The sequence below is a fragment of the Leopardus geoffroyi genome, chromosome B4 (genome assembly GCF_018350155.1).
Source record: "Leopardus geoffroyi isolate Oge1 chromosome B4, O.geoffroyi_Oge1_pat1.0, whole genome shotgun sequence".
Lineage (NCBI taxonomy): Eukaryota > Metazoa > Chordata > Mammalia > Carnivora > Felidae > Leopardus > Leopardus geoffroyi.
Window position 1 is genome coordinate 21,890,978 of NC_059341.1, and position 27,978 is coordinate 21,918,955.

The 27,978-nt window shown below is 40.7% G+C and overlaps 1 long non-coding RNA gene across 1 annotated transcript in view; it reads left to right on the top strand.

Annotated features, from left to right (window-relative positions):
* The window catches only part of LOC123590829, a 52,046-nt gene extending 24,456 nt beyond the window's left edge, over positions 1–27,590 (top strand). The window contains exon 4 of the long non-coding RNA XR_006708997.1: positions 25,567–27,590. This is a non-coding gene — a long non-coding RNA (uncharacterized LOC123590829). The remainder of the gene's footprint in view (positions 1–25,566) is intronic.
* Positions 27,591–27,978: the final 388 nt, after the last annotated feature.

Sequence of the window (27,978 nt, forward strand, 5' to 3'; positions counted from 1 at the left end):
TTTTAAATTTTTTATTTCCAAGAGAGAGAGAGAGAGAGGGAGAGAGAGGATGTGAGTGGGGGAGAAGAGTAGAAGAAGGGAGAGAGAGAATCCCAAGCAGGCTCCGTGCTCAGCATGGAGCAGACTAGGGGCTTGACCCCATAACCTTGGGATCATGACCTGAGCCCAAATCAAGAGTTGGTGGCTCAACCGACTGAGCCACCCAGGGCCCCCCTCCAGTAGCTTTTTAGAAAGACTTATTTCTTCCTTCAAATTCCACCGCCTCAAGATTTGTCTCCCCAAGCTCCAGGTAATCTCTTTTCGAAGTTCAAAGGCATCTGTCATTTTCATTGCTTCCGGCTCTTTTAGCTTCTGTGTTACCGTAAGATCCCACTCTTCCGCTTCTCTTTTTCTTTTTTTCGCCTCTCATCTTCCTCCTACCCACTCACTGTGGGCTTGTCCAGGATGTATTTCTGAGAACATTGCTACTCTTTTGATGCATGCTTCCCTTTGAAAAGGTCATCCATTTTCAAAGTTTCCCCTTTCCCTTTCACACAGGTTACTCTGTATCTATCTTTGCCTTAGTAATTTCCTCTTGCCCAAATGTACTTACTTCCAAGCGCTTCCGGGAAATTTCCACCTAAGGATTCTACCACCACCATTTGGCTCAAAGTGAACAAGATTTGGTTCATAATCAATATTTCCCACGTGAGTTCTCCTGAGAACAGTAAATAGAACACACGTATGCAGCATGTACAGTAAGTCTGGAACCATTCCAGTCATCCTCTTTATTTCACAAGATGAAGGAGCTCCGGCCTAGGGATGCAAAGCATCGTGCCCCCAGTTGACATGACACAGCTACCAAGTGGAGAAGCCAGGGTTCACCCTAGGCAGTTCTGAGAATCTTTACTCCCAGCCAGCCCTTGATATTTCTATGCCATGTTTTCTGATTTCCCACAGTCAAAATTGTGTTCATCAATGTTCCTTTTCTTCCAGTCCAATTCACAGCTCTTTACTTTTCTTTCAAGATGTTTTTGTGGTCTGTATAAGTCAGGCTCTGCAAAGGCACAAATGGCCCATTCAAAACCAAACAGACAAAACCCAGTGGTATGGTTAAGGAAACCAGCAAGGGCTGGGGGACCCCCCTGGGGCTAACACATTGGTAAACAATGCTATGGGAGTCCAGAGAAAGCTGGGTCTATGGAAGTAGGACCACCTACCAGTAAGGTATGGGGAGGGGGCAGGGAGGGGAGTGGAGAGAACAAGTACCCCAACTCTCTCTCCTCATGGCTTCTACTTGTGCTTCATTACCTCACGCCTGGATCATTGTTGCTCCCTCCTCAGTGATCTAACTTCGTTTCTCTCCACTTTATCGTGCTGCCCTATCGCTACACCAGTCTCTCTAAGGTGCCACATTCACTGTGTGATTTTTCTTCTCACAACCTTCAAAGGCTTGTCATTGCTTGCCAGTCTACTATGGACAGTGCTCCAAATCCTGAGTCTAATCCCTCTTTCAAATGTTGTGTTCTGTTACTCTCCTAGCACTTTGCTCCAGTTGGCTTCCTCATTGCTGCCCCCCTTTCTATAAACATATCCCTCTTATACCTGCATCCCGTGCTGTGGCTCGTATCCTTCCTTAGGCCTGAAATGCCTTCTTCGGTCTTCTATCCAAATGCTATATATCCTTCAAGACTCATCTCTCTGTAAACATTTCTCAGACCACTCCTGTATACATGGGTCCTTCTATCTTTCCAAATTTCCGCTGAATTGTGGAAAACACCTTACCAATTAAGTCTTTTCTAGATGTTTTGTAAACATGTGCCTTGTCTCTCCTAACTGGTGGGTAAAGATCCCCAAATCAAGAATATGGTCAATGGTTCATCAGTGTGACTCTTATTTTCTACACTATAATAGTTTGAAGGGGTACAGTTAAAACAGTGTGGGGATGGTTAACATGCCAACAAAAAGTAATTTATGCTCTAAGCCCCTTGCTGTACAATCAGGGTGACCCCGGCTTTTAAGTCCCTCCCTCTCCTGGCAGGGTCCCCAGTGATCCCCTTTGCTGCCAGAAGCATTTGAGATTAAGTGCCCGGGGGTATCTCTGCTGTGTCCACTCTTTGCTTTTGGAAGCTGCAGGCCTACAGACCAATAAAATCGATCCGTGCTCTGTATGCATCCTTCAGCTTTCCTTCTGGAGACCGTTCATTTCACACGGTTGTCATTCTTCTTTATTCTTTTTGGTACGAACCATCCTGTTTGCCAGCAGTTGCCTGTTGGGATAGGATTATTTGGTTCATACACCGAGAGAACTCCAATATACTGACCCCTAGCTAGTATTTCTGACCAAAATTGGTCCATATCAACTTTTCCATCATGTAGGTCAATGCCTGGAAGTTGATCTTCACTTCTGTTCTTTGCTCAGGAAATCTCAGTGCTGAAGTTTTCTGTGAGCTCTTCTCAGACAAGAGCCCTCCTTGGAACACCGTGACATGCTAGGACATGAGTTCCCTTAATGACCATTAACAATTTATTCTCAAAGGACCCTAACATCCATCTGTCATCTACTGTGATATCTACAATATTGATTTTTTTCTCTTTGCTTTTCCAATCTCATACTGTAAGGCTCTAGGATTTCCCTTACCACTTCTAGGAAAGCTTAAAACTCAACCTTTTAATAGTTAAGTAGAAACAGCATAAGTTAGTGAATATAAATGGACTTCTTCCATTGGTCATTTGGATGGATTCTCTGACCTTATCTCTAGAAGGGTTTCTTATCTTAAAATTTTTTTTCTATCCTGTCTCTTTCAATGAATGCTCCCCAAGATGATAGGTTCTTTGATAGCTTAATCAGAACTAGAGTAATTTAAAAAACCAATCCTAAGAAAGGCCAAAGTATTTCAGAGGGAGGAAGAATTTGTGTAGTGAAATATTTTCACAGGGGATATATTGGGTTCTTCCGAGTGACATATGTACAGTTAAAAAAAAAAATTCGTTGTGCCCATTACTTTTGGAGCAAAGAAATGCAACTTTTCTAATCTACTGTGGTTTGTAATTAGGTGATGAAAAGCAGTCTTCTCCAGATTCAGCAGCTGTTAGCTATCTAGATGTTTCTTTCTATCAAGTAAAAGCTATATTGCTTTTTTAGAGATGATCACAGAAATGAAAAACATCACCAGACTAGCTAAATCAAGACAGAGGGAAGGGGTGGGGTGGAGAATCATTTAAAAAAGCAATTGTGTCCATACAGGACATTCCTTCTGAAGATTTTGACATCCTGAGGAACTTCTCTGTCTACCTCACCTCTTATAAAATCATGCGATGTGAAAGGGAAGCCAGAGCTAGATGGGAACAGAGGAGGAGGTCTGGGCCATTTCCTTTGGTAAACACAAAGACCTTCTTTTGCTAGAAAAAACCCAGAAGCTGAACTTGGTGGGTTTGAGGGCTCGCAAATGCAACCAGCTGAAACTTTGTAAACATTTAGCATAAAACTCATTTTTAATCTCATAAACTTAATTTTTTCCCCTAGCATATGGGATGCATAAAAAGGAAATAAAACTTTAGTAAATTGAGCCTTACTTGTGCTTTATAAAAAAGAAATTGAATTGCTCTAATGGCAGCTGCAGCTGGCATTCAGCTTCCAAAAACCAGTGTAAATCTAGTTTTTAGTGCTTGATTTAGTAAACACTCAGCTGCAAACAGGCTTCAAAAACAACTCTGAATGCAGGGTTTTCCGTAAAGGCAGTTATGTAACCTCTGTGTGTTATGCCTTTAAAATATGTGAAGTCTAGCAGAAACCCTGATTGAGACGTCTTACAATTATCCTTTGCTCTATATTTAAATCCGCATAGAGTTTGCTATCCATTGCACACAGAGCTCGCACAAATGGATTCTAATAGGCTGCAAATCTAAATGGATGTGTTGTGGTCATTCATGCTATAAAAAAAAGTAGAGTCCACCTCGGATGCCAGAGTTGAGTTTGACCCGTTGTTTGGTTATCTTATCTCCAAGTGATAGTCGCAGCCTGTGTTTGATTCTGCCCTGCTCTGGGCCTTGTCAGACTCCCGCACATTGAGGACCCAGAAGAAACCCCGTTTCGCATTCTGTTCAGCAAAGGCTGCACGTGCCCAGCTTGCAATGTTTGCTAAAAATAGAGAGAAAATCTTGTCCCTGACAAACAAGATGAAACGTCCAACTGCTTTAGAATTGACGCACAAATAACTGTTAGGTTTCTAAATGCCAGTTTAGCTTAAATCTTTCTTAGTGAACTGGGTTTACTGGAGATTTTTGTGTTTCGGTTGTTGGCTTTCCAATCGCTATATATTCACCAGTAGACAAAAGGCGGGTGGGCACCTCATGGTTTGAGTTTCTGCTCAAGGAATCTTTTCTAATAACTCTGGCTCGGATGGGCAAGGTTAGTCCTGGGAACGATTTGGAATTAGGATAAATTGGTGCGTCTTTCTTCCTCCCTTAACTGCCTTACAGTATCTCAGGCTTATTTTTAGCTGGTTGCCAACCACCCCTGTCTGAGGATTTCTCTACTTCTCCGGGGCATTTCCAATTTTAAAAGAGACCCTCGAATGTGGAAGAATCCCAAGACCCCAAATGTGTGTTGTTTGCAAGCCAGGATCTGGGGTTAATCTTCTGGGCAGAGGGCAGATTGTTCTAAGGCTGGCTCTCGGCAGAGTGGCTGGGCTTTAGAGAAGGAAATTCACATACACCCTCTTTCTTTTTCCCACCATCTGGTCTTTTGGCTGCCAGCGACTGGAGCCATTAAACAAATGGAGACTTTATGAAATTTGAAAACAAGACTGCTGCACAGCGTGGTCGGTGGAGAGAGTCACGAGTTGATGGTTCTACTCATGGCTCTGCTGTTACCGGCTGAGTGACCCTAGGGAAGTCACTCACACTCTCTGAGCTTCTGTCCTTCCTACCTTTCAGGACTGTGGCAGGGCTGAATACAGACATGAGAAAGTAGTTTGAAAAGTCCAGAGTACTACACAATTCTGAGGGACTTTGATTATTCAAGGCATTGAGGCTTACGTACACAGCGAGGAGTATCTTCTTATTCCCCAAGAAAGGGTGACCATTGCCTGTACCATCGTGTTTTAGAGAAATTATGTGAGCGTGTAGTAAATCCTGTTATGCCTGTGGATGACCTTTCTGGAGAAGATCTGATCCCTGACTACTGAAACAATTAAAAAGGATAAAAGCTCTTCAGAAGTCACATGAAAATATTAAGGTGAAAACAGATGAGCTATCCTGGATGTAATCTATATGATACCTCTCCCCAGCCAGGAGAGATATTCAAATAATATTATAATATTATAATATATAATATAATATATAATATTTCTTTCTTTCTTTTTCTTTCTTTTCTTACATACATCTTTTAATGTTTTATTTATTTTTGAGGTGGGGAGAGGGACAGAGAAAAAGGGAGACAGAGGATCCGAAGTGGGCTCTGTGCTGGCAGCAGAGAGACCTGACGTGGGGCTGGAACTCATGAACCGCTAGATCATGACCTGAGCTGAAGTCGGACACTCAACCGACTGAGCCACCCAGGCACCCCTTAGTTTCTTTTTAATATTCAAAATTAGTCGCCTGAAAGGCTACCTGTTTATGTTAGAAATCCAGAATTTATTTTTATTTTTGAATTAAAAATCAATAATTTATAGGCATATAGTTTAAACAGTTGAATAGTTTTATGGTTTGCTTCCCTCCCTCTCTGTTTGTAACTTTTTTTTTTTGAGACTCTTAAATACACAGAACAAACTGAGGGCTCATGAGGGGGGCGGGGGAGAGGGGAAAATAGGTGATGGACGTTGAGGAAGGCACTTGTTAGGATGAGCACTGGGTGTTGCATGTAAACGATGAGTCACGGGAATCTACCCCCCAAACCAAGAGCACACTGTATACACTGTATGTTAGCCAAACTGACAACAAATTACATTAAAAATAAAACTAAGATTAAAATAAAATAAAATAAAAAACAAAAAAGCAACAAAACAAAACAAAACAAAACAAAACAAAACCCAAAGTTGAATACTAATAAAAGAGCCATTACAAAATTTAGTTTCCTGACTTGCCCCTTCTCCCCTTCCTCAAAGGCAACAGCTTTCAACCCTTTTAAAAGCTCCTCCTGACCTTTACAACTTTCCCAAGTTCTAAGAACGATGCATATATTGCTATCTCTTTAATTGTCAATTTTAGCATGGAAAATGGAGCTAACTCTTTATTTGGATGTCATTTTGCTTCCTTTCTCATCTTCACAGTATAATCCTATTACAATTTGGGTTAAATTAGTATTAGGATTATCCTAATATTCTTTATAACTGAGCATTGTCACATACCATGATTATTCTTCCTTCCTTTGTTTATATTTTTCATAGAGTTAAAAATGCTGGTCTTTTCATTCACTGAGTTTTCTTTCTATGTTTTAAATTATTTCCATTTCTTCTAATGGCCTTTTAGTAAAGCTCTCCACTAAGGTCAATCACAACAGCTAACCTCTCAGTTCCTGTATGTATTTTCTGAGACACTGCTCCTTCGCTCCTGCAATCTGGCTGGACTGTGGTCACCTTTGGATTACTTTTGCTCCCATTCCAGGCCTGGGTGGCCTTTCTGATCTCATATCTTGCTCTTCCTCCTCTCCCTTTTCTTTTTTATTAAAGAACATTCTCCAGGAGTTTCATCTAGTAGATGTTATAGTAGTAAAGGGAATCAGGATAGCTCTGCCTCTCTCTGCTTCATTCATACTTTACACTTGTACCCAGTTATCATTAGAAATCTCTGTACCATTGGGGCACCTGGGTGGCTTATTTGGTTAAGCACCTGATTCTTGGTTTCGGCTCAGGTCATGATCTCATGGTTCGGGAGTTCGAGCCCTGTGTCGAGCTCCATGCTGACGTTGAGGAGCCTGCTTGGGATTCTGTCTCCCTCTCTCTATGGCCTTCTCAAAAGTAAAGAAACATTAAAAAAGAAGAGAAAAGAAAAGAAAAGAAAAGAAAAGAGAAAAGAAAAGAAAAAAGAGAAAAGAGAAAAGAGAAAAGAAATCTCTCTACCATCATCTTGAAATTTGTGCTTTTTCTTTCTCCTGTTTTGTTTTTGTTTTTGAGAGAGAGGGCACAAGTGAGTGAGAGGCAGAGAGGAAGAGAATGAGAGAGAGAGAGAGAGAGAAGCAAGGCTCACCTGAAGCGGGGCTAGAGCTCACCTGATTTGGGACTTGGACTCATGAACTGTGAGATCATGACCTGAGCCAAAGTTAGATGCTTCACCGACTGAGCCACCCAGATGCCCTCTCCTGTTTTGAATTGACTCTTTCTCCTATCATATATATTCTTCCTCTGTGTACTCCTTCACACGGGTGAGGGCATCTTCAATTGTTTCCTGAGCAAGTGTGTATTTCAAATTTTTTGAAATCTTAGATTTCTAAAACTGTTCTAATTTTACCTCATCTATAATTTATGCCTGAGTATGGAATTCTAAGTTGGAAGTTATTTTCCTTCAGAAGTTTGAAGGCCTTGCTCCATGGTCTTCTGGAATTCGATGTTGGTATTGGGAAGAACAGAGTCATGCAGTGTCTTTTCTTAGTCCACAGTGTTCTGAACTGATATGCCTTGCAGTCAGTCTGTTTCTGCCCCTATGCTGGGTACTTAGTGGGCCCCTCAGTCTGGAAACTGATGTCTTTAGTTCTAGGAAATTTTGCTTCTAATGTCCTCTCCTCTGTTTTCTCTGTTCTTTTTGTTCATCTGATCGTTCTAATGTTGGAGTTCCTGGAATTGTTTTCTAATTGTCTTGTGTCTCTAGGTGTCCTCCTCTTTATCTTTCCCCCTGTTTTCTAACTCGTTTAGCTTTTTTTTCTTTCTGTTTTTATGTTTTTAGTTCTCAAGAATGCTTGTTGTTCTCCCAATACCCCTTTCCACAGGATTCTGTTCTTGCTTCAGGAACTCATCATCTTTTCTTGTGCTTCTGAGGATACGAGTTGCACTTTTGGTTCTTGGATGGTTTCAGTTGCTCTTTTCTGTTTGCTCTGATCTTTATCTTCCACATTCGAGGGTTTTCTCATATGTCTGCCCTTGTTTGTGTGCTTGTGATCAAGATGCAGGAATTAAAACTCTGATCGGAATCTCTGCAGATGTGTTTGGGGCTTGTCAACTTTGAGCACCACTGTGGGATCATCTTCCCTTGGGTCATTTGTAGGGGAGCTCTCATTTTAAAGTTTTCTCCTTTTCTTATGTACTATGTTGCTAGTCATAATGATTTTTCTGCTGAAATTTCTAGCTCTACATAGCAGCTTGCACTGCAGTATCTTATTATAATGCTGTGCCTTTGAATAACTTTTGTTCTTAACTAAGACACTGTGAATCTTGGGGCACCTGGGTAGCTCAGTTGGTTAAGTGTTTGACTTCAGGTCAGGTCATGATCTCACAGTTCGTGGGTTCAAGCCCCGTGTCAGGTACTATGCTGACAGCTAGGGGCTATGAGGCTGCTTCAGATTCTGTATCTCCCTTTCTCTCTGTCCCCCCAACCTCACGAACTGTGAGATCATGACCTGAGCCAAAATTGAGAGTTGGACTCTTAATTGACTGAGCCACCCAGGTGCCCCTGTGTCCATTTTTTTTTAATTAAAAATTCTGGAATGGATATCCTTAGGAGGTTGCTATATATATATATATATATATATATATATATATATATATGTATATATATATATTCATTTTTCTATACAAGGTAAAATGAAAAAGTGAGATGACCAGGATCCTTAAAACACTCTTATTTTAATTAAATTGGTCCACTTTGAAAAAGTTGGTCATCTATACTTGAGACCAATACAAATTGTAGTTTTGACAATTTTCTCAAAATGTTTCTCCCTAACATATCACACATTCTTGTTTTCATTTATCTTTAATTATATAAGTAATACATAGTTTTTTTGTAAAAATCTATGCAGATACAACCAAACTACTGACCACACCAGTCCCCTTAAAAACAAACAAGTACCACTGGTTTTTACAACAGTAAATGAAACTACCAGATATAGACCTACCACAATTTAACCATCTTTCAAATTATGGACATAGAAAACACTTCAAAATTTTTCACTTTGCAAGTAAGATGCCAGTTAAAATCCTTATACATGTTTGTTATGTACATGTATGACTATGTCTCTAAAACAGGTAACAAGAGTAGAGCGGCAGGGCCAAATCGTATGCACAAGTAAAGCCATAATAAAATGCTGCACAGTAACCTTCCAAGGAGTTTTACAAATCCCTACTCCTACAATAATATATGAAAATAGTCATCTCCTCACACCTTTGCTAATATTGGTACCTGTCTAAAATAATTTTGGCCAATTTGATGGGTGAAAAATGCCATTTTAAATCATATATATTTAAAACATTTTTTTAAGTTTATTTATTTTTGAGAGAGAAAGCATGAGTCAGGGAGGAGCAGAGAGAGAGAGGGAGACAGAGAATCCCAAGCAGGCTTTGCACAGCACAGAGCCCAACGCAGAGCGCAAACCCGTGAACTGTGAGATCATGACCTGAGCTAAAGTCAGATGCTTAACAGACTGAGCCACCCAAGTGCCCCTAAATCATATTTTATTTTATTTTTTTTAAATTATTTTTTTTTTCAACGTTTATTTATTTTTGGGACAGAGAGAGACAGAGCATGAACGGGGGAGGGGCAGAGAGAGGGAGACACAGAATCGGAAACAGGCTCCAGGCTCTGAGCCATCAGCCCAGAGCCTGACGCGGGGCTCGAACTCCCGGACCGCGAGATCGTGACCTGGCTGAAGTCAGACGCTTAACGACTGTGCCACCCAGGCGCCCCCTAAATCATATTTTAAATTAATAATGAAATTGAATGATTTTCTAACTTCAACATCCCATCCATAGCTATTACTAATTTTCTATTGGGGTCCTTATAGACTGTAGCTTATTTTATACGTATTTTTGTATGGGTATGAAGATGAGTGCATTCATATAAGCAATTCCTGTTTTTTTATATATGTTGCAATTTTTTTTTTCTAGTTTATTGTGTGATTTTTAACTTTGTTTATGTGGTCTTCTCTTGTGTGGTTTCAAAAGTTTTATGTAGTACAATTTATTTAAAAATGTGTGAGTGAGTGTGTGTGTGTGTGTGTGTGTATGAATGCATTGTCTAGTGCAAGATAATAAGCACATTTTCCTTGAATTTTTTAGCTTGATGTATTTTTAATAGCTTTATTGAGATGTAAATCGCATACCGTGCAATTCTCCTATATACAGTATACCATTCACTGGTTCTCAGTATACTCCCAGAATGGTGTATCCATTACCATAACCAGTTTTAGAACATTTTCATCAGCCCAAAAAGAAACACTGTAGCCATTTGTAGTCACTCCTCATTGTCCCTCAACATGCCATTTTCCCCCCACCCTAGGTAAGCCCTAGTTTGTTTTTTGTTTCTGTAGCGTTACCTATTCTGAGCATATATAAATGCAGTCATGTTATATGTGGTCTTTTGTGACTTGCTTCTTTCATTTAACATAATGTTCTCAAGTTCTGTCCACGTTGTAACTTTATGTTTTTAGAAGTAGATCTTAAACCCATCTGGAATGTATTGATTTGTATAAATTGGGTAAACAATCATATATAAGTTATTAATCTTTTTAAAAATCATAGCCAGTTGTAATAATATTATGTAAGATTTGGTCCATCCTTTTCTTCTTCTTTTTAAAAAACTTTTTTAAATATTCATTTATTATTTTTGAGAGGCAGAAAGAGACAGAGGGCAAGCAGGGGAGGAGCAGGGAAAAAGGGAAACACAGAGCACCTGAAGCAGGCTCCAGGCTGTGAGGTGTCAGCAGAGAGCCCGATGCAGGGCTCGAACCCACGAACCGTGAGATCACGACCTGAGCTCAAGTCGGATGTTTAACCGACTGAGCCACGCAGGCGCCTTCCATCCTTTTCTCACCAATTAGAGTGCCTTACTAATTAAAATGCCTTGGGATGCCTGGGTGGCTCAGCTGGTCAAGTGTCTGACCCTTGATTTTGGCTCAGGTCATGATCCCAATTGGATCAAGCCTTGTGTGGGGCTCTGTGCTGAGCACAGAACTGGCTTAAGATTCTCTTTCTCTCTCTGCTCCTCCCCCACTCACACTTTATCAAATAAAATAAAATAAAATAAGTCTCCCCATCCATAAGTATGGACCGATTTCTGAACTCTGTTTTAAGGACTTTAAGGCGTTAAGAACTGTAGCTTTACAGTATAGTTTTGCTACCTTATAAGGCAAGTCTTCCCACATTTTCCTTTTCCTAAAATTTTCTTGGCTATTCTTCCGCACTTTCCCTTCCCTTGAAATTTTGGCATCAGTCTGTTGCATTTCATCAAAATACTGCTGAAACTGTGATTAGGATTTCATTGAAATAGTAGACCAATTTTTGAAGAAATTTCATCTTTATAAGACTGGGTTTTCCTATATTTTTATCCAGTTCACAGCCATATTTTTTTTATTCGCTAGATGGACTGTAGATGTTCCACCTGGAATCAGCATTTTAAATTGATGTATAGGAAGGTCACTTGCTGTGGTAGGAGCTGCACAGGGAGGCATAGGGTTTGATGAAAAGGTAATGAGATCTGCTTCGATGCATTCTGCCTGGAAACGTTGGTGAGAAATGACGCACATGCCGAATGTTGCGCCATTCGTTTTGGTGACTTTTTAAGAAAGGCAATAGGAAGGCAGGTGATACATGATGTCTTCTGAAGGAGAATATGGTGTTTGGACCAAAAATGTCTGAAACGATTAGACTTGAAAAGGGCAGAGCTTCTAACCTATACTGGCGATTTTTTTTCAAATGTTTTTATTTATTTTTGAGACAGAGAGAGACAGAGCATGAGCAGGGGAGGGGCAGAGAGAGAGGGAGACACAGAATCTGAAGCAGGCCCCAGGCTCTCAGCTGTCGCACAGAGCCCGACGTGGGGCTCAAACTCACGGACCGTGAGATCGTGACCTGAGCTGAAGCCGGACGCGTAACCGACTGAGCCACCCAGGCGCCCCACAAATTTCGTTTTTAATAAAGGGGAAACAAAGCACAATTAACTGTTTCATTTGGCTTCGCTCGTGTTGAGAGGCTCCCAGGATAAATAATTCTTGAAGTCATGGCTGGCTATGCTCTCTAGAGCCTTCCTTTCTCCAAGGTCTGATTGCAATTGTATCCTTCCATTGTCTCAGGTTTCAGCACGGCCCGTGGTAACCTGAATTTCCTAGGCAGCCTAAGTGGTTAAAGTGAAGGGAGGATAACAGGGGCCAGTCTCTCTGTACACACGAACTCTTATAAAACACCTACGTTCTCAGTATGAGGTCCCCCAATACTTCAGGAAACCCCCAGGGGCATCGTGGTGTATTTCCAAGGACGGCATTGCAGAGCCTGACATCTCTCCCTCTCCTGCTGAGTCTCTCCCATGCTGATCTGATGCGGTGTTCTCCGATGCCCACTGGAGATCGTTGGTAACTCATGGCCACTTCCCATTTTGTGACCAGGACGGGGTCATGCTGCCTTTCAGTTGAGCCACACTGACTTTCAATGTGCTGAGTCAAAGATGCTGCAGCATGGGGCACCTGGGTGGCTCAGTCGGTTGAGCGTCGACTGCACCTCAGGTCATGATCTCACGGGTTCATGGGTTCGAGCCCTGCGTGGGGCTCCGTGCTGACAGCTCAGAGCCTGGAGCCTGCTTCGGATCTGTGTCTCCCTCTCTCTCTCTGCCCTTCCCCTGCTGGCCCCGTCTATCTCTTTCTCTCAAAAATAAACATTGAAAAAATTAAAAAAAAAAAAAAAAAAAAAGATGCTGCAGCAGGAGAACAAATGCCCTGCTGGATTCTCTACCAAAGTGGGGAGACTCTTTCTCTTTCTCTACCATCATGTAACGTTGATACCTGGTCAGAGGAGGGCCGTCCGGGGCTCTCAGCAAACACCTGTCTGCGTGGGATTGGGTAGCTGGATGTCCCAAGTGACCGCACTGTGTCCAACATCTCCTTCCTCTCCAGTTGTCCAACTGTGCGTGGGGCCTTGACCTTGAGCCAAGCTTGCTATCAGTGTCTTCAGTCTTGGTCCCATGCATACACAGAACTCTGGTGTCCCACCACCGGGGCCTTCCAAATACCACCAGAAGGTCTGAATCCTAGGATGACTGTGGTTTAGGTTCAAGCTGGAAGCCCTTCTGCTCAACTAAGGAAATGATTCAGAATCATGCATTAAGTTTGAATCATCCCAGTAGGCCTGTGGCCATCTGCTCATACTTGCAAGGAAAGAGACAAATTGTGGTTTTGGCATATGGCTTTTGCTACTAAGCCTTATTGTCTTCTCTTAATGGTGAAAATGACACATTGTTTAAAACTAAGGAATCATTATTGCATGTGACTAAATGTACAATGAAGGTACATTTATAGATGTATAGAAGGTATATTGTATAGAGGTTATAAAAGGTATATTGATAATTTGATGTTCAAACTAATGGAATAAGTGTGAAGGCATGGGGGAAAATTGTGGCCATGGACCAGATTATTTCTTGGCTTTTTTTTTTTTTTTTTTTTTTTTTTCAAGAGTGGCAGGAAGTTGTTGGAGAAGATGCTTGGATGGTCATTCCTTCTCTCAGCCAGTAGTGAGCCTTTTGGTAACTACCTCCCCTGTATTTTTAAAAAAAGCTTATTTATTTATTTTGGGGGAGGGAGGAGCAGAGAGAGAGAGAGAGAGAGAGAGAAAGAATCCTAAGCAGGCTCTGTGCTGTCAGTGCAGAGCCCAGCATGGGGCTTGATCTCACGATCCACAAGATCATGACCTGAGCCAAAACCAAGAGTCAGACGCTTAATCAACTGAGCCACCCAAGCACCCCAACCTCCCCTGTATTTGCCTTTCTCTTGACTTCAAAAAGATGAAGAGGTTTGTTGCCTTCAGTTGCCCAACCCCTTAGGACCTATGGTAGATGACACTCATTATGACTTCTCTGAGCCACTGAGAACGTAAGATGTAATTTTAGAGAGTACCACCTTAATAATTGGGAGTCGCACAGTATCGACTTCTGCTCGGGTCATGATCTCACGGTTTGTGGGTTCAAGCCCCATATCGGGCTCTGGCTGACAGCTCAGAGCCTGGAGCCTGCTTTGGTTTCTGTGTCTCCCTCTTTCTCTGCCCCTCCCCCATTCTCTCTGTGTGTCTCTCTCTCAAAAATGAATAAACATTAACAAAAATTTTGAAGTCACGCAATAGTAGAAGGAGCTAGAAAGATGAGTCTCAGACATAAGCTTAAGAAGCATGCTGTTCTAATTCAACCTCTGCTTTTTAGCTAGGTCTTCCGGTTGGCCGTTCATTCCAATCTCATGCATGTCTCAAAGAGGTCGTGTGTTCACATATCCCCATGCCTCACAGGCATCTTGTTTAGAAGAAGTTTCCAACGTTTTAAACCTAAGTCATTTATTCCTATTCCATCTGTAGTAAAAATGACAAACAGTCGTTGAGTCCTCCCAGTCCCAAATTGCATGTGGAATGGTACGTAAAGGAAAGGGTATAAGCTCTGATGTCAGATAGACCTGAGTTTGAATCCTGGCTTCACCACTTACCAGCTGTGTGACCTAGGGCAAGTCATTTAACCTCTCTGGATCCCGCTCTTCGTAGCTCAAAGTGGAGATCGAATGCCGATCACAGCAGGTAGTTATATGAGTTAGATGAAATGACAGATGTGACCGTGACTGGCATGCGTTATGCGTTCAACAAATGCCCTCGACCTGTGTGTTATTTTCAGATATGCCCTATGTCCAAGTAATTAATTTGCATTGATTCTGTTCCTTGTGTAGCAGGTGACGTCAGCAAGGAAAGAGTTCATTACAATTAAGGAAGTCTTTAGAAATCGAGTTACAGCCTGAAGATTGGACTCCAGGAGATGGAATTATTTTGCAACCTAAGATTAGTTCAGTGAAAAAGATTAATGAGTCACATTATAGAATCAGCTCAAGCTAATGACAAATGAAAATGTTCTGGTTTTTAGCTAGAGTTGATTTAATAATATTTGTGCAATAACAGCATTATATTCAAAGTCTGTTCTAGCAAATTGGCCTTTACCCAGAGTTTTCCTCTCAGAGGTGAGGTCATTCTTATCATCTGACTGGCCACTTTGGGGACAGAGCCCTTGAGGGTGCAGTTTCAGGGCTGGTGGGAAGCCCTCCAATTCTCAAACACCCTGCTCTGTTTCTTTCCTCTTGGGATGCAACGAGGTGATTGAAGCTTTCACCTACCTATTTTCCATGATTTAAGTCATCTGCGAGAATCACAGATGAAGCCAGACTCAGGCATTAATACCTTAATCGGCAGTGATTCATCTGATTAACCCTGGCAGAAAGTGCAGTCCTGGGGTAAGTAGTTTGGGGGAAGAACAAGTCAGAGTAGGAGAGGCAGAACCCTTGGGAAAAAGTGGGTGGGGTACAGGGGCTCAGCAAGTGCTGGTGAGGGGTTATTTATTACCCCAAGCTGCCAGAACACTGAGTTTCAGCTGGTATTTGGGTCAATTATGCCTCGTTCTGACATTACTGTTTTCATATTTCTGTCATCCCCACTAGGCTATAAAATCTTCAAGGGAAAGGAGCTGCCCTTTCATATCTCTCACTTTCCCTCCGAGTACCATCCTTGTGTCTAGGAGGCATTCAATAAATGCCTGTTGAATGAATAAGTAAGTCAGTGGAGGTAAAGGGGATATTCAAAGTGAAACGAGGAGGCATTGAACAGTATCTGGTATTTTGTTGTTTTTTAACCTAGGTCTGGATTTTGTAATTCTGTGTTCATTTGTTGATTCAGGTAAACTACCCTCCTGTGAAGTCTTTTCTGTTTTCTGCCCAGATTTGGGTCTCTCTACCCCTTCCTTTCCACCTTCCTGCACATCACCTCCAGTATGTCTGAGCAGGCTGAACTCTACGGCTGTCTCTGCTTCGCTGTTTTTATTGAAATCCTGGCATCCACTCTGACGGTGTTCAGAGTGACCAAGAAGAAATCCGCCATCTGACTAGTATCACCTGAGCAAGAAAGAATCGGGGATCATCATGCTTACGAAGCGCTCTAGTCTTAAGTTCAAATTACAGCGGGAAAATCAAGTCGCTAATAGAGGCCAACAAATGTTGAACACGCCCACTATATGGCAAGACTGGAAATGGAGTTACACAAGATATGTGCTGCAGGGGACCGCTGAAAGCTTTTGGGCGAATGAAAATTTTGTTGCCCTGAACAATCTCTAAAATTTGTTCTGGAATACTGGAATGGTTTTCTATTACAGAAAAATTCATTTCAGTGTTTCTTTTGTTGAAATGCATTGTGTTTGTTGGTTCTTTCCCCCTTTTTTTCCTATGGAGGACACTGTATTCAGATATTTTGGAATCATATAGTCTGTCACCTTTGGGGATTGGCTTTTTTCACTCAACATAAGTCTCCAGAGATTCATCCAGGTTGCTGTGTAGCTCATTCCTTTTTAGTGCTCTGGTATGGACGTATTGCGATTTGTTTCACCATCCATCCATTTCTAATTTCGGGCTACTAGACATAAATCAACTGTAAATATTTCTGTGTAGGCTTTGCTATGAACCTACGTCTTTATTTCTCTGGGATAAATAACCAGGAATATTGATTGCTGGCCGGTATGGTAGTTACACGTTTAGGATTGTTTTGTTTTGTTTTAAAGAAAGTACCAAACCATTGTCCAAAATGGCTGGGCCATATTACGTTCCCACTAACAATGTGTGAATGATCCAATTTCTTAGCTTTTGTGGCAGCATTTGGTGTTGTCATTATTTTTTATTTTGGCCATTCTGATATGTGTGTAGGGCTATTTCATTATGGTTTTAATTTGCGCTTCCCTAATGGCTAATGATGTTGAACATCTTTTTATATGCTTATTTGCCATTTTTATATCTTCTTTGGTGAAGTGTCTCTTTATGTCTTTCGCTCATGATTTAATTGGATTTTTAATTTTTTTTTTAACTGTTGAGTTTTGAGAGTACTTAATATAGTCTAGATATTAGTCCCTTGTCACATGTTATTCGCAAATATTTTTTTTTCCTGGTCTGTAGCTTGTCTTTTCATTTTCTTAGCAGAGTCTTTCATTGAGCAGAAGTTTTTAAATTTTATGAAGGCTCACTTATCAATGTTTACCTTATGGGTTATGCTTTTGGTGTCACATCTAAGAAATCTTTGCCTAGATCCCGAAGATTTTTTCCTACTTTTTTTTTTTCTAAAAATTTTACAGTAGTACATTTTACTTTTAATTTTGTGGTACACTTTTAGTCAATTTTTCGGTAAAGTGTGAGACAGATTGAAGTTTATTTTTTTGCCTGTGGATGTCCAATTGCCCCAGCACCATTGGTTTAAAAGGCTATCTTTTCTCCATTGAATCGCTTTTGCACCTTTGTCAGAAATCAGTTGGGCATATTTGTGTGGGTCTATTTCTGGGTTCGCTACTCCATTACATTGATCTATGTATATATTCCTTCACCAGCACCATCCTGTTTTGAATACAGTATTTGTACAGTATGTCCTGAAATCAGGTAGATGGATCCCTCTTACTTTCTTCTTCTTTTTCAAAATGATGTTAGCTATTCTAGTTCCTTTGCCTTTACAGATAGCTTTTTGTATAATCTTGTGTAATGTTTGCAAAAAAAAATCTTGCTGGGATTTGGATAGAAATTATATTACATCAATTTGGGGAGAATTGGCACCTTTACTCTGTTGAGCCTTTCAATTCATGAACACTGTATATCTCTTCCTTTATGTAGATCTTCTCTGATTTCTTTCATCAGGGTTATGTAGTTGTTATCATACAAGTCCCACACATGTTTCGTTCGATTTACACTCGATGTTGAATTTTTTGAGAGGTTGTAAACGATATCGCATTTTTGTATTGGGTATCTATGTGTTCATTGCTGGTATGTACAAATACACCTGATGTTTTCCCACCTCTTTTGAGAAATAATTGAGATACATCACTGTTTTCAGGTTAAGGTGTGTGGCATGGTGGTTCAATTTACATACGTTGTGAAATGACTACATAATAGGCTCTGCTAAGGTCCATCTTCTCCTATAGATGCAATTAAAAAAAAGAAAGAAAGAAAAAAGGAGAACATTTCTTCTTGGGATGAGAACTCGTATGATATACCTTCTTAATAACTTTCTTATATATCATACAGCAGTGTTAGCTGTAGTCTTCATGTTGTAATTACATACTTACTGCTTACTCATCTTATAACTGGCCGTTTGTACTTTTTCATCACCTTCCTCTGATTTCCCCTCTTGCCACTTGCTGCCTCTTCTAAACCGTAAGTCTGATCTCTTTTTCTATAAATTAGATTTGTTGGTTTTTTAAAATGAATTTCTATGTGTTTATCTTGTATCCTGATTAGCTCTGGGAGTCTCTTGTAGATTTTTTTTGACATTTATATGTAAAAATCATGTCGTCTGCAAATATGGACAGTTTTATTTCTTCCTTTCTTGTCTGTAATCTTTTTTTTTTCTTCATTTTTCTTGTCTGAATACCCTGGTTAGACCTTCCAGCATTATGTTGAGTAAGACTCGTGAGACTGAATATCCTTCCCTTTTTCCCAATTTTAGGAAAACAGTCAGTCTTTTACCATTAAGTGCAGGCTGGCTCTGGATTATTTTTAGGTGTACTTTATCAAGTAGAAGAAGTTTCCCTCTATTCCTAGTTTTCTGAGGGCTTTTACTATGAACGTGTCTTAAATTTTATCAATGTCTTTTTCACCAGTTGATATAATCATGTAACTTTTTCTTTAGCCTGCTAATAGACTTATTTTAAAATGTTGAACCAGCCCTACCTTTCTAGAATAAGCCCCACTTGTTTCTGGTGTCTAATTCTTTTTATATATTACTATTTACTAATATTTTGCATCTATATTAATGTACTGTATTCTGTGTCTTTATTCGTACCGTCTTTGCCTGATTATGGCAGTAAGGTACTACTACCTTCATAAATAAATTGGGAAGTGTTCTCCCCTTTTCTAGTATCTGAAAGAGATTGTGTACAATTGGTGTTAATTCTTCTTTAAAAGTTTGGTAGAATACTTCAGTGAGGTGCCTAGGCCTGGGAATTTCCTTTTTGGAGATTTAAAATTGAGAATTCAATTTCTTTCATTGTTAGAGGGCTGTCCAAATGATCTATATCTTGTTGGATGAGTTCTGATAGTTTGTGTTTTTCAAGGAAGGGACTCAGGTCATCTAAGCTGTCAGATGTATGTGGGTAGAGTTGATGGCATCCACCTGCTGCTACTTTGCTGTCCGCAGGCTCTGTAGTGATGTTCCATGTTCCATTCCTACTTATATTGGTATTTTGTGTCTTTTTTTTTTTTCAGTTTTGCTACAAGTTTGTCGATTTTTTTCAATGGGTTTTTGTTTTACTCCCCTCTCTCTTTCTCTCTCTGTTTTCAATTCATTGATTTCTGTTATCCTTATATTCTTTTCCTTCTGCTTGTTTTGGAGCTATTTTGCTTTTTATTTTATAAAATGTATACAAATATATATATAAATATATTTATTTTATAAATATATTTTATTTATTTTGCTTTTCTTTGTCTATGTTTTTGAGTTGGAAGCCTAGATCATTAATTTGAGACTTCTTTTTTTCTGATCTCTGTGTTTAGTACTATAGATTTCTTCCTTCACATTTTTAGTTTATTTATATTTTCAGAGAGAGAAAGAGAGAGAGAGAACAAGGGAGGGGCAGAGAGAGAATCCCAAGCAGGCTCTGCACTGTCAGTGCACAGCCCAACCTGGGGCTCGAACACGCAAACCATGAGATGTTGACCTGAGCCGAAAACAAGAGCCGTCCACTTAACTGACTGGGCCACCCAGGCACCCCTAAGTTTTCCCCTTCACATTGCTTTAGCTATGTCCTACAAATTTTGATACATTGCATTTTCATTTTTATTTAGTGCAATGTATTTTTAAATGTACCTTGAAACTTTCTTTTTGACCCATAGATTACTTAGAAATGCGTTGCTCAGTTTTGAAGTGTTAGAGATTTTCCTATTATCTTTCTGCTATTGATTTTTAGTTTAACTTCATTGTGGTTGGAGAAAACACTACAAAACTTCAATCCTTTTAAGTTTTTTTGAGGCTTGTTTTATGACCCAGAATTTGGTCTATTTTCATATCTTTCATAGGCGCTTGAAAAGAATGTACATTTGACTGTGTTGAATGGAATGTTCTATAAATGTCTATTAGATCCTGTTGGTTGATGGTGTTGTTAAGTTCTCCAATATCCTTGCTGATTTTCTGTGTAGTTGTTCTAATGATTGTTGAGAGTGAGGTGTTGACATTTCTGACTATAAATTGAATTTATCTTTCTCCTTTCAGATTTGTCCATTTTTGCTTCACATTTTGCAGCTTTGTTGTTTGATGCATGCATATTTAGGATCACTGTGTCCTTTTGGTGGAACGACCCTTTTATCATTATATAATGTTCCTCTCTTTGGTAATTTTTTTTGTTGTTAAATCTACTTTGATATTAATGTGTATGTGACATATTTTTTCCATCCTTTTACTTTCAACTTACCTATACTGTTATATTTGAAGTGAGTTTCATATAGCCAGCAAATGTTAATTCACTCTGCCAATCCCTGTCTTTTAATTGCTTTTAAAAGATCATTTACATTTAATATAACGATTTCTATGTTGGGGATTGTTACCACTATTTTATTTTTTTGTTTTTCATTTGCTCTCTGCTTTTGATTTCTCAATTTTTCCCTATGTGGGTTACTTGAAAATTTTTTCATTTTGATTTTTCTGTTTAGTGTTTTTGAGTATATCCTCTTAGGTCATTTGTTTGCTTGTTTCTTTAAGTATTGCATTTAATAATGAGGTGTCATTGTCTCACCGGTCCAAGTGAAGTACAGAAACTCCACCTCTCTTTACATTCCTTCACCTTCCCTTGCTTAAAATGTACGGTTCATTTTCATTAATCACGGTAGTTACATTCTATAAGGTCTCTGTGAACACTGAATTAGCAAATACTAAATTACTGCTCCCAAGGGAAATACAGAGTTAAATTCCTTTGATCCTCAGGTTTCATTTTCATCAATACATAACCTGGTTTATGCATGTTTCTGTTTAAAGATACCTTATTTAATATATATTGTTGATTCAGCCACATTGAACTCATGGCCGACAGCACTATAATTTATGCCTAAATGAAGCTTATCCAACACATGTATTTTCTCCATAAAGCACATCACAACCTTCTTGCACTTTAGAACATGAGACAAAACTTCAGCTTTACACTTGGAGGCCATTTTAAACAACAAATTGATAAATAAAAAGCGCAAAAAAATATGTCACACTAGGTAGACAAAGAGCATTTGCTTACAGTATGAGAATTAAGAGGACAGAATGTCACCTTATTTGACCTCATCTTAGAACATGTATGTCAGTGACTCAAATTTTTTGCCAGTCTGCACTTGTAAAAATGGCACGAGTATTAATTTGAGAGTTACAAATACATTTTAATGAGCTGATGAATTGGCAAATATAGAATCTGTAAACAATGAGCATAGACTATAAATGTCTTAGATGTTTTTCTACAAACATTTAGAACCATATCAGACAGTGTTATGATTTTTGCTAAAATCATAAAACAATTTGGAAACTCAAGGAGATAAGAAAAACATTGCATTACGTTATATGTTTGCTTACTTTGTTCCTTTTTTCTTTACTGATGTTCCAGATTTCCTTCCTTTATCATTTCTTTCTTATTTAGAGAATTTTTTTCTCTCCATCCTTCGAGGGTAGTTCAGCTAGTGACAAATTCTTTTTGTTTTCTTTAATCTGAGAATGTCTTGATTTCCTCTTCATGCTTCAGGGATATTTTTGCTGGGTGTTAGATTTGAGGTGGTCAATCTCTTCTCCCACTACTTGAAAATTGTGTCACTTCCTTCAGAGTTCCATGGGGTCTGATAAGAAACTTCCTGTCGTTCAAATAGGTTTTTTTCTTTATAGGCAAAGAATATGCTATTTTTCTTTGGCTCTTTGCAAGATTTTTCTTTGCCTTAGTTTTTGGAAGTGTAATTATGAAATGTCTTGGCACAAATTTCTTTAAGTTTATCTCTTTTGAGGTTGACTCAGCTTCTTGAATTTGTAGCTTTATGTTTCCTGGCAGATTTGGGAAGTTTTCAGCCATTATTTCTGCAAGGACATTTTTAGCCCAAACGTTCTCATTTCCTTCTGAGATTCAATGATATGAATCTTGGATATTTCTTTAAATTTTTTTAAACGTTTATTTAGTTTTGAGACAGAGAGAGACAGAGCATGAATGGGGGAGGGTCAGAGAGAGAGGGAAACACAGAATCCGAAGCAGGCTTCGGGCTCTGAGCCGTCAATACAGAGCCCGATGTGGGGCTTGAACTCATGGACCGTGAGATCATGACCTGAGCCGAAGTCAGTCACTTAACCAACTGAGCCACCCAGGCGCCCCAAATCTTGGATATTTCTCATAGCCCTACAGGTCTGAGTCTCTCTTCATTTTTTTTCCTCTGTTGTTCAGATTGGATAATTTCTACTGTTCCATCTTTCAGTTCACTAATTCTTTCCTCTGTCCTCTCTGTTCTGTTGTTGAGTCCATCCACTGGGCTTACTATTTAATTATTGTATAAATTTCAGTTCTAAAATTTCCATTTGGCTCTTCTTTATTATCATCTAATTCTTTTCTGAGACTTTCTATTTTTCTCGTTAGAGTTTTCTGTTTTTTCATTTCAGTGTTTTCATTGTTGCTTTTTGAAGCATTTTTATCATGGTTGCTTCAAAATATTTGTTAAATAATTCCAACGTCTCTGTCACTTGGTGGTGGCTATCTTTGATTGTCTCTTTGCACTTGGTTTGCGATCTTGGTTCTTGGTATGATGGGTGATTTTTTTTTTTTTATTGAAATGTGGACACTTTCATATAGTGTAAAGAAGTCTCCGGATCTTACTTAAATCTGGTTTTAATTGGCAGTTCTGACTGTTCTCTGGAAGGAGAAAGGGAGCACTACCATATTACTACTAAGCTGGAGGTAACAGCTCGGATTCCTGTTGGGCCTCTCTAGAACAGGGAGGCTCCTTGTTACACCTGAACAGGGATGGGAGCTCTGGCTCCCCCGTGTGGACTGCACGGATACTGCAGTGGGGCTGGCTTCAGTACCCTTGGGCCACGGTGATATTTCTGATTGCCCACGAGGCCTCTGATGCCCACCCCAGTGGGGTATATTCGTATGTTTAAAAATATATATTCGTTATCTCTAGAAAAAAGATAAAAGTAAGCTTCCTTAATGAACTTCTGAGCTTTCCATTTCTGTCATCTCCCTGCCGATTAATTTTTTTTTTTTTTTCTTTTTCAGTAAGTCTCTTTACCTGTTCGGGTCTGGCAGCTGTCCAGATGCTTTCTTCACTCATGGTGAATTTTCATATATAGCTACTGTTTTCTCCTATCTTTATTCCAGCGTTTTCTGCTTCTCTTGCTCCTCCTTTGTGCCTTGCTTCTCAGTGTTTACTCCTTTTGAATGTCTGTATCATAGGTGCTCTTTTCAGAGCGTTTCAGTTTTAAAATAAACAACCACCAAACAGGGGGTTAAGTTCAAGTGCTGAGAAGTGCAAGTCAGTGCATCCTGCCTGGAGACACCTCCCTCTGGGGGCAGGGGGGCATCTCAAGTTGACTGTGGAAGGGTCAATAGGAAAGACTAGCCGAGGAGCTGATTTTGAAGACAAACCCATTTCCTCCGAGGAAAGGAAATAGTGCAAAACTATTTGAGGTCATATTTCCCTGCCTTAGCCACTTGAATGGGGGTAGTGGCAATCAGAAGCTATAAATAGATAAACTTTGCTAGAAACACCTTGAAAAACCATCAGGAAGTGGCTGGCCTTGTTCATGGTGTTTTAGAAACTAGCATGCTAGCGGCTGATGGCATTATCTCTCATTTCACTTTTGCAGATATCCATGGACATTGTCATCCTTCTGTCACTCTTTGGGATTCTCAGAAGTATCCTTTTGTTTCATGTCCCATCCCCCACCCCTGCCTCTTCACACTCTTGGGTTTCTGGATGGCCAAATAGGATTGGAGTGATTGATTGGCAAGTTTTACTAATGATTGCGATGAGCTTTATTCGTTTGGTGAGTCATTAGCTTTTCCTGGTAATTAGAATTTAGTCGCAGTATTCATACTTGATGTAATTCTGGATAAAGAGTATCCTCGTTAAGCTCAACTAGACTTATGATTTCCAGGTCATAATAGAACAATGTATCCGAACCTGTAGTCCTTCTCTCTTCTGATGGAAGAACTGTTTTATTTTGTTTTAAAATATCAAGTATTTTTTTGCTTATGAAATGACCTACAACACTGGCTGTGGTTTTAAAAGTAATGTTGGGGCGCCTGGGTGGCTCCGTGGGTTGAGGGTCTGATGCTTGATTTGGGCTCAGGTCACGATCTCATGCTTCATGAAATCAGGCCTCTTCGTAGGTCCTGCACTGGCAGTGAGGAGCCTGCTTAGAATTCTCTCTCTCCTCTCTCTGCCCCTCCCCCGCTCATGCTCTCTCTTTCTCGTTTAAAAGAAACAGACATTTTTTTAAAGATCAAAAGTAATGTTTTCCAACAAAGTGTTTGCTGGGTAAAACTGATATCAGTCTAGGCTTTAGTAACCCTTTCTTTGGGGAGGCATGTGAGTGAGTCGGCCTTTGGGATCCATTTATTAGATTAATCTTTTTTTAGAATGCTAATTTTGCCATATCTGGCATCTGGAGAAAAAAAAAGAGGATAATGTCCCCGTCCACCTGTGTTGCAGACCCCAATAAAAGATGCGGCCTTCAGCTGGTACTGAGCAGCCCCCCTTTATCCCCTTAGGGATGGCCAAGAAGATGAAACGGTTATCTGGCTTTATCCAGGTCAACAGAAGAGGGGGGCTGAGCAGGCTTTAGCTGATCCTTCTTTGCGTGCGTGGGCAGCTGTGTGGCTCCCGGAGCCCTGGCTGAGAGGTGCAGAAGCATCAGGGCATCCTGCTGGGGTGTGGTGAAGTCGGTTCCTTCCCTCGCCTTCCCGCAAGGCCGAAGGGACGAAGAGAAGTCGCTGCCTTTCTGCCAGCCGGGTTCTTTTGCAAGTTCGCTCTTGGAGGCACTAATGATGAGTGGGAACCGCTTTCTCTGACTACTTTAAGATCACCCTAATTGGCTCCTTTGTGTTATAAGGCCTTTCAAAGAGACTAACGACGCATTCTTTGGCTCCCAGCTGCATGTTAATAACACCGTCTTTGGAGTCTGACTTTAAAGCAGCGTCACCTCTGATACTTGAATGATTTGATAGTGGCAACAGAATGATCTAAACTGAAGGTCCTAAGCAGGACACAACTCCTCCGGCCACCCCCGGGGCGGGGGGGACGTGGGCACAGAGTAACTCCCAGGCATGGGCTTTATCGGCCACCTGGCTGTCGTGAATGGCAGCTCCTCAGCAGGTGAAGGAGCCATGCCCGGGGAACTGTCACCGTCAGCATAATGCCGCTGCCTAAACAGTTTCCCTCCCTTCGGCTTGGTTTTCCCACAGACGCTGCTGACTGCGACTGCTGATAAGCTGCATAAGGCAGGAGGTCAACAATCCGGAGACTGCTCTTAATTATTAAAGGATCAACACGTCTTAATGCACGCATCCACTGGGGAGGCCAGAGAACTGGGGCTCGGGGAGAGAAGTCTTCTCCTCTTTAAATTGGCAAAAACAAACACACGAAGCAGTTGTCGGAGGTGGGGGGGGGGGAAGCTAAAGGGTTGCCCCTCTCTCCTAACTCTAAATTTGGAACCGAGAATATTGGCACCTCTTCCTCTCCAGACTCAAGCTGCCGTGTCATCGAGGAGTGGGTTTGCAGACGTGATCTCCACTTAACGAACTGAACCTTGACTCGGCCCCACGGCAAGGAGCGCTGGGACCCAACAGCCCAGGGCCCCAGGGGAGCTTTGCGCGACTACTCTGCCTTAGTGCCTTCTTTTGTCCTAAATTAAGCTCCTTGACGTATAATTATCCATCCCACACACTGAACCTATCTCCAAGGTAAATGTTTCTGCTCCGCGAACACCGGTTCACAGGATAAAAACAATCCTCCTCTGTCTCCTCCGTGTCACCACCGCCAGCCCCATGGATGAGTCCTTGCTGGGTGCCCTGGGCTCAGGGCTGGGCTGCCTGCTGCGGCGATCACACGAAGCTACAGGTGAGCCCGAGGAAGTGGTGGCTGTGCCTTTTCTCCCTCCTTTTTGATTTCTTTCCACAATTGGAGGGAAAGGCGTCGGGACCGGTCAAGAGCGATGCAGGTGGATTTAGTACGAAAAGAATCAGGACACCATTCCGTTGCAATACTTGACAACGTTGCAGAGGAAAAGGGCTTCATAAAAGCAGCGGCCGGGTGGGTTATCTCCAAACGCGTGTGGCTCCCGAGATGAGGACACCATCCCGAAAATTTGGCCGCAATGCCTATAAGCTGAAGTGCCTGTTCCAGATCTGTGCCAGATGAGGTTTCGGGGGGTCTGCATGAGTACCAGTGAGTTCATGGCAGCTCCCAGGCTTAATTATCATGCTGTTGCTCTCAGTAGCAAAGCAAGCGAGGAACAGAGACCACAATTCACTTGGGAAGAACATGGCAATGTTAAGAAAATGGCCAAGAAACATGGAAACATGGGCTCAAACGAATTCATAAGCCTGAAATTCAAATGACAGCCCTCTATGTTTATCTATCAGGTTTGCAAAGAGAAAAGAAACAACCATACCCTGTGTTGGCAAAGGGTACCGGGGAGTTACTAGAATCAGACAGACTGGTTTATCCTTCTAGGCTCTTCCTCTTACTAGCAAAGGGGACTTGGGCATGTCATTTATGTCCTCTAAGACTATTCTCCCCATCTGTAAGATGCAGATAATATTAGTAACCACCTCCAAGGGGGGTTGGGAGATTTATGTAAAATCATGCTTATAAAGTGCTTAGTGGGTCATCTGACACATAGTAAATGCCCAGTTAATATTCAAATTATAATCATTATTGGAAGCTAGAAACCCAACACACTGATAGGGGAGCATAAACTGGTAAAACCCTATGTAATAAAAACTTGACATGTATGTTAAAGCCTTAATGGTGTGTATACACCTGACTTTTAGAAGCACTTCACTTCTAGAAATCTATTTTGAGGAAACAGGACACAATCATATGTTTACGAGGATATCCTTCATGGTATTTATGACGAAAATGGAAGCAATTTAAATACCCAACGGTAGTTAAAAATGAGTAGTAGTTAGAAAGTAGTAATTAAGAAGTAGTTAAAAATTAAGTTTCAGTCGCTATCTCCAAGAGATGCAGAGCATATTTTTGAGAAATACTTGATGGTGGAGAGAAATGATACGCTGTGAAAATAATGGTTTTCAATTAATGGATTCCCTATTATTTGTATTTTTTATTAATACTTGCTTGTCATTTTAAATTTGTCTGTAACCAGTCAACAAATACTTTTTGGGCATCTGCTGCATATTGGGCACTACGGTGGGCACCATGGATTCGGTAGTGAATAAAGCAGACAGGGTGCGGCCTCGCGGAACTTCTGGTCCACTGAATATGTGTCACTTTTATAACAAAGAGGACTAATAATAAGACAAAAGGGGAAACTATATTTGTTTGTTAGAGTTGCCATAGCTTAGGTGGCTTAGACACAGAAATTAATTAAAAAAATTTTTTTAATGTTTATTTTTGAGAGAAATAGAATGAGCATGCGTGGGGGAGGGGCAGAGAGGGAGACAGAGACACGGAATCCGAAGTAGGCTCCAGACTCTGAGTTGTCAGCACAGAGCCCAACGTGGGGCTTGAACCCGTGAACCCTGAGATCATGACCTGAGCTGAAGTCAGACGCTCAACTGACGAAGCCACCCAGGTGCCAGAAGTTACCTTTCTTGCAGTCCTGCAGTCTTAAAGTCTGAGATCAAGGTGTT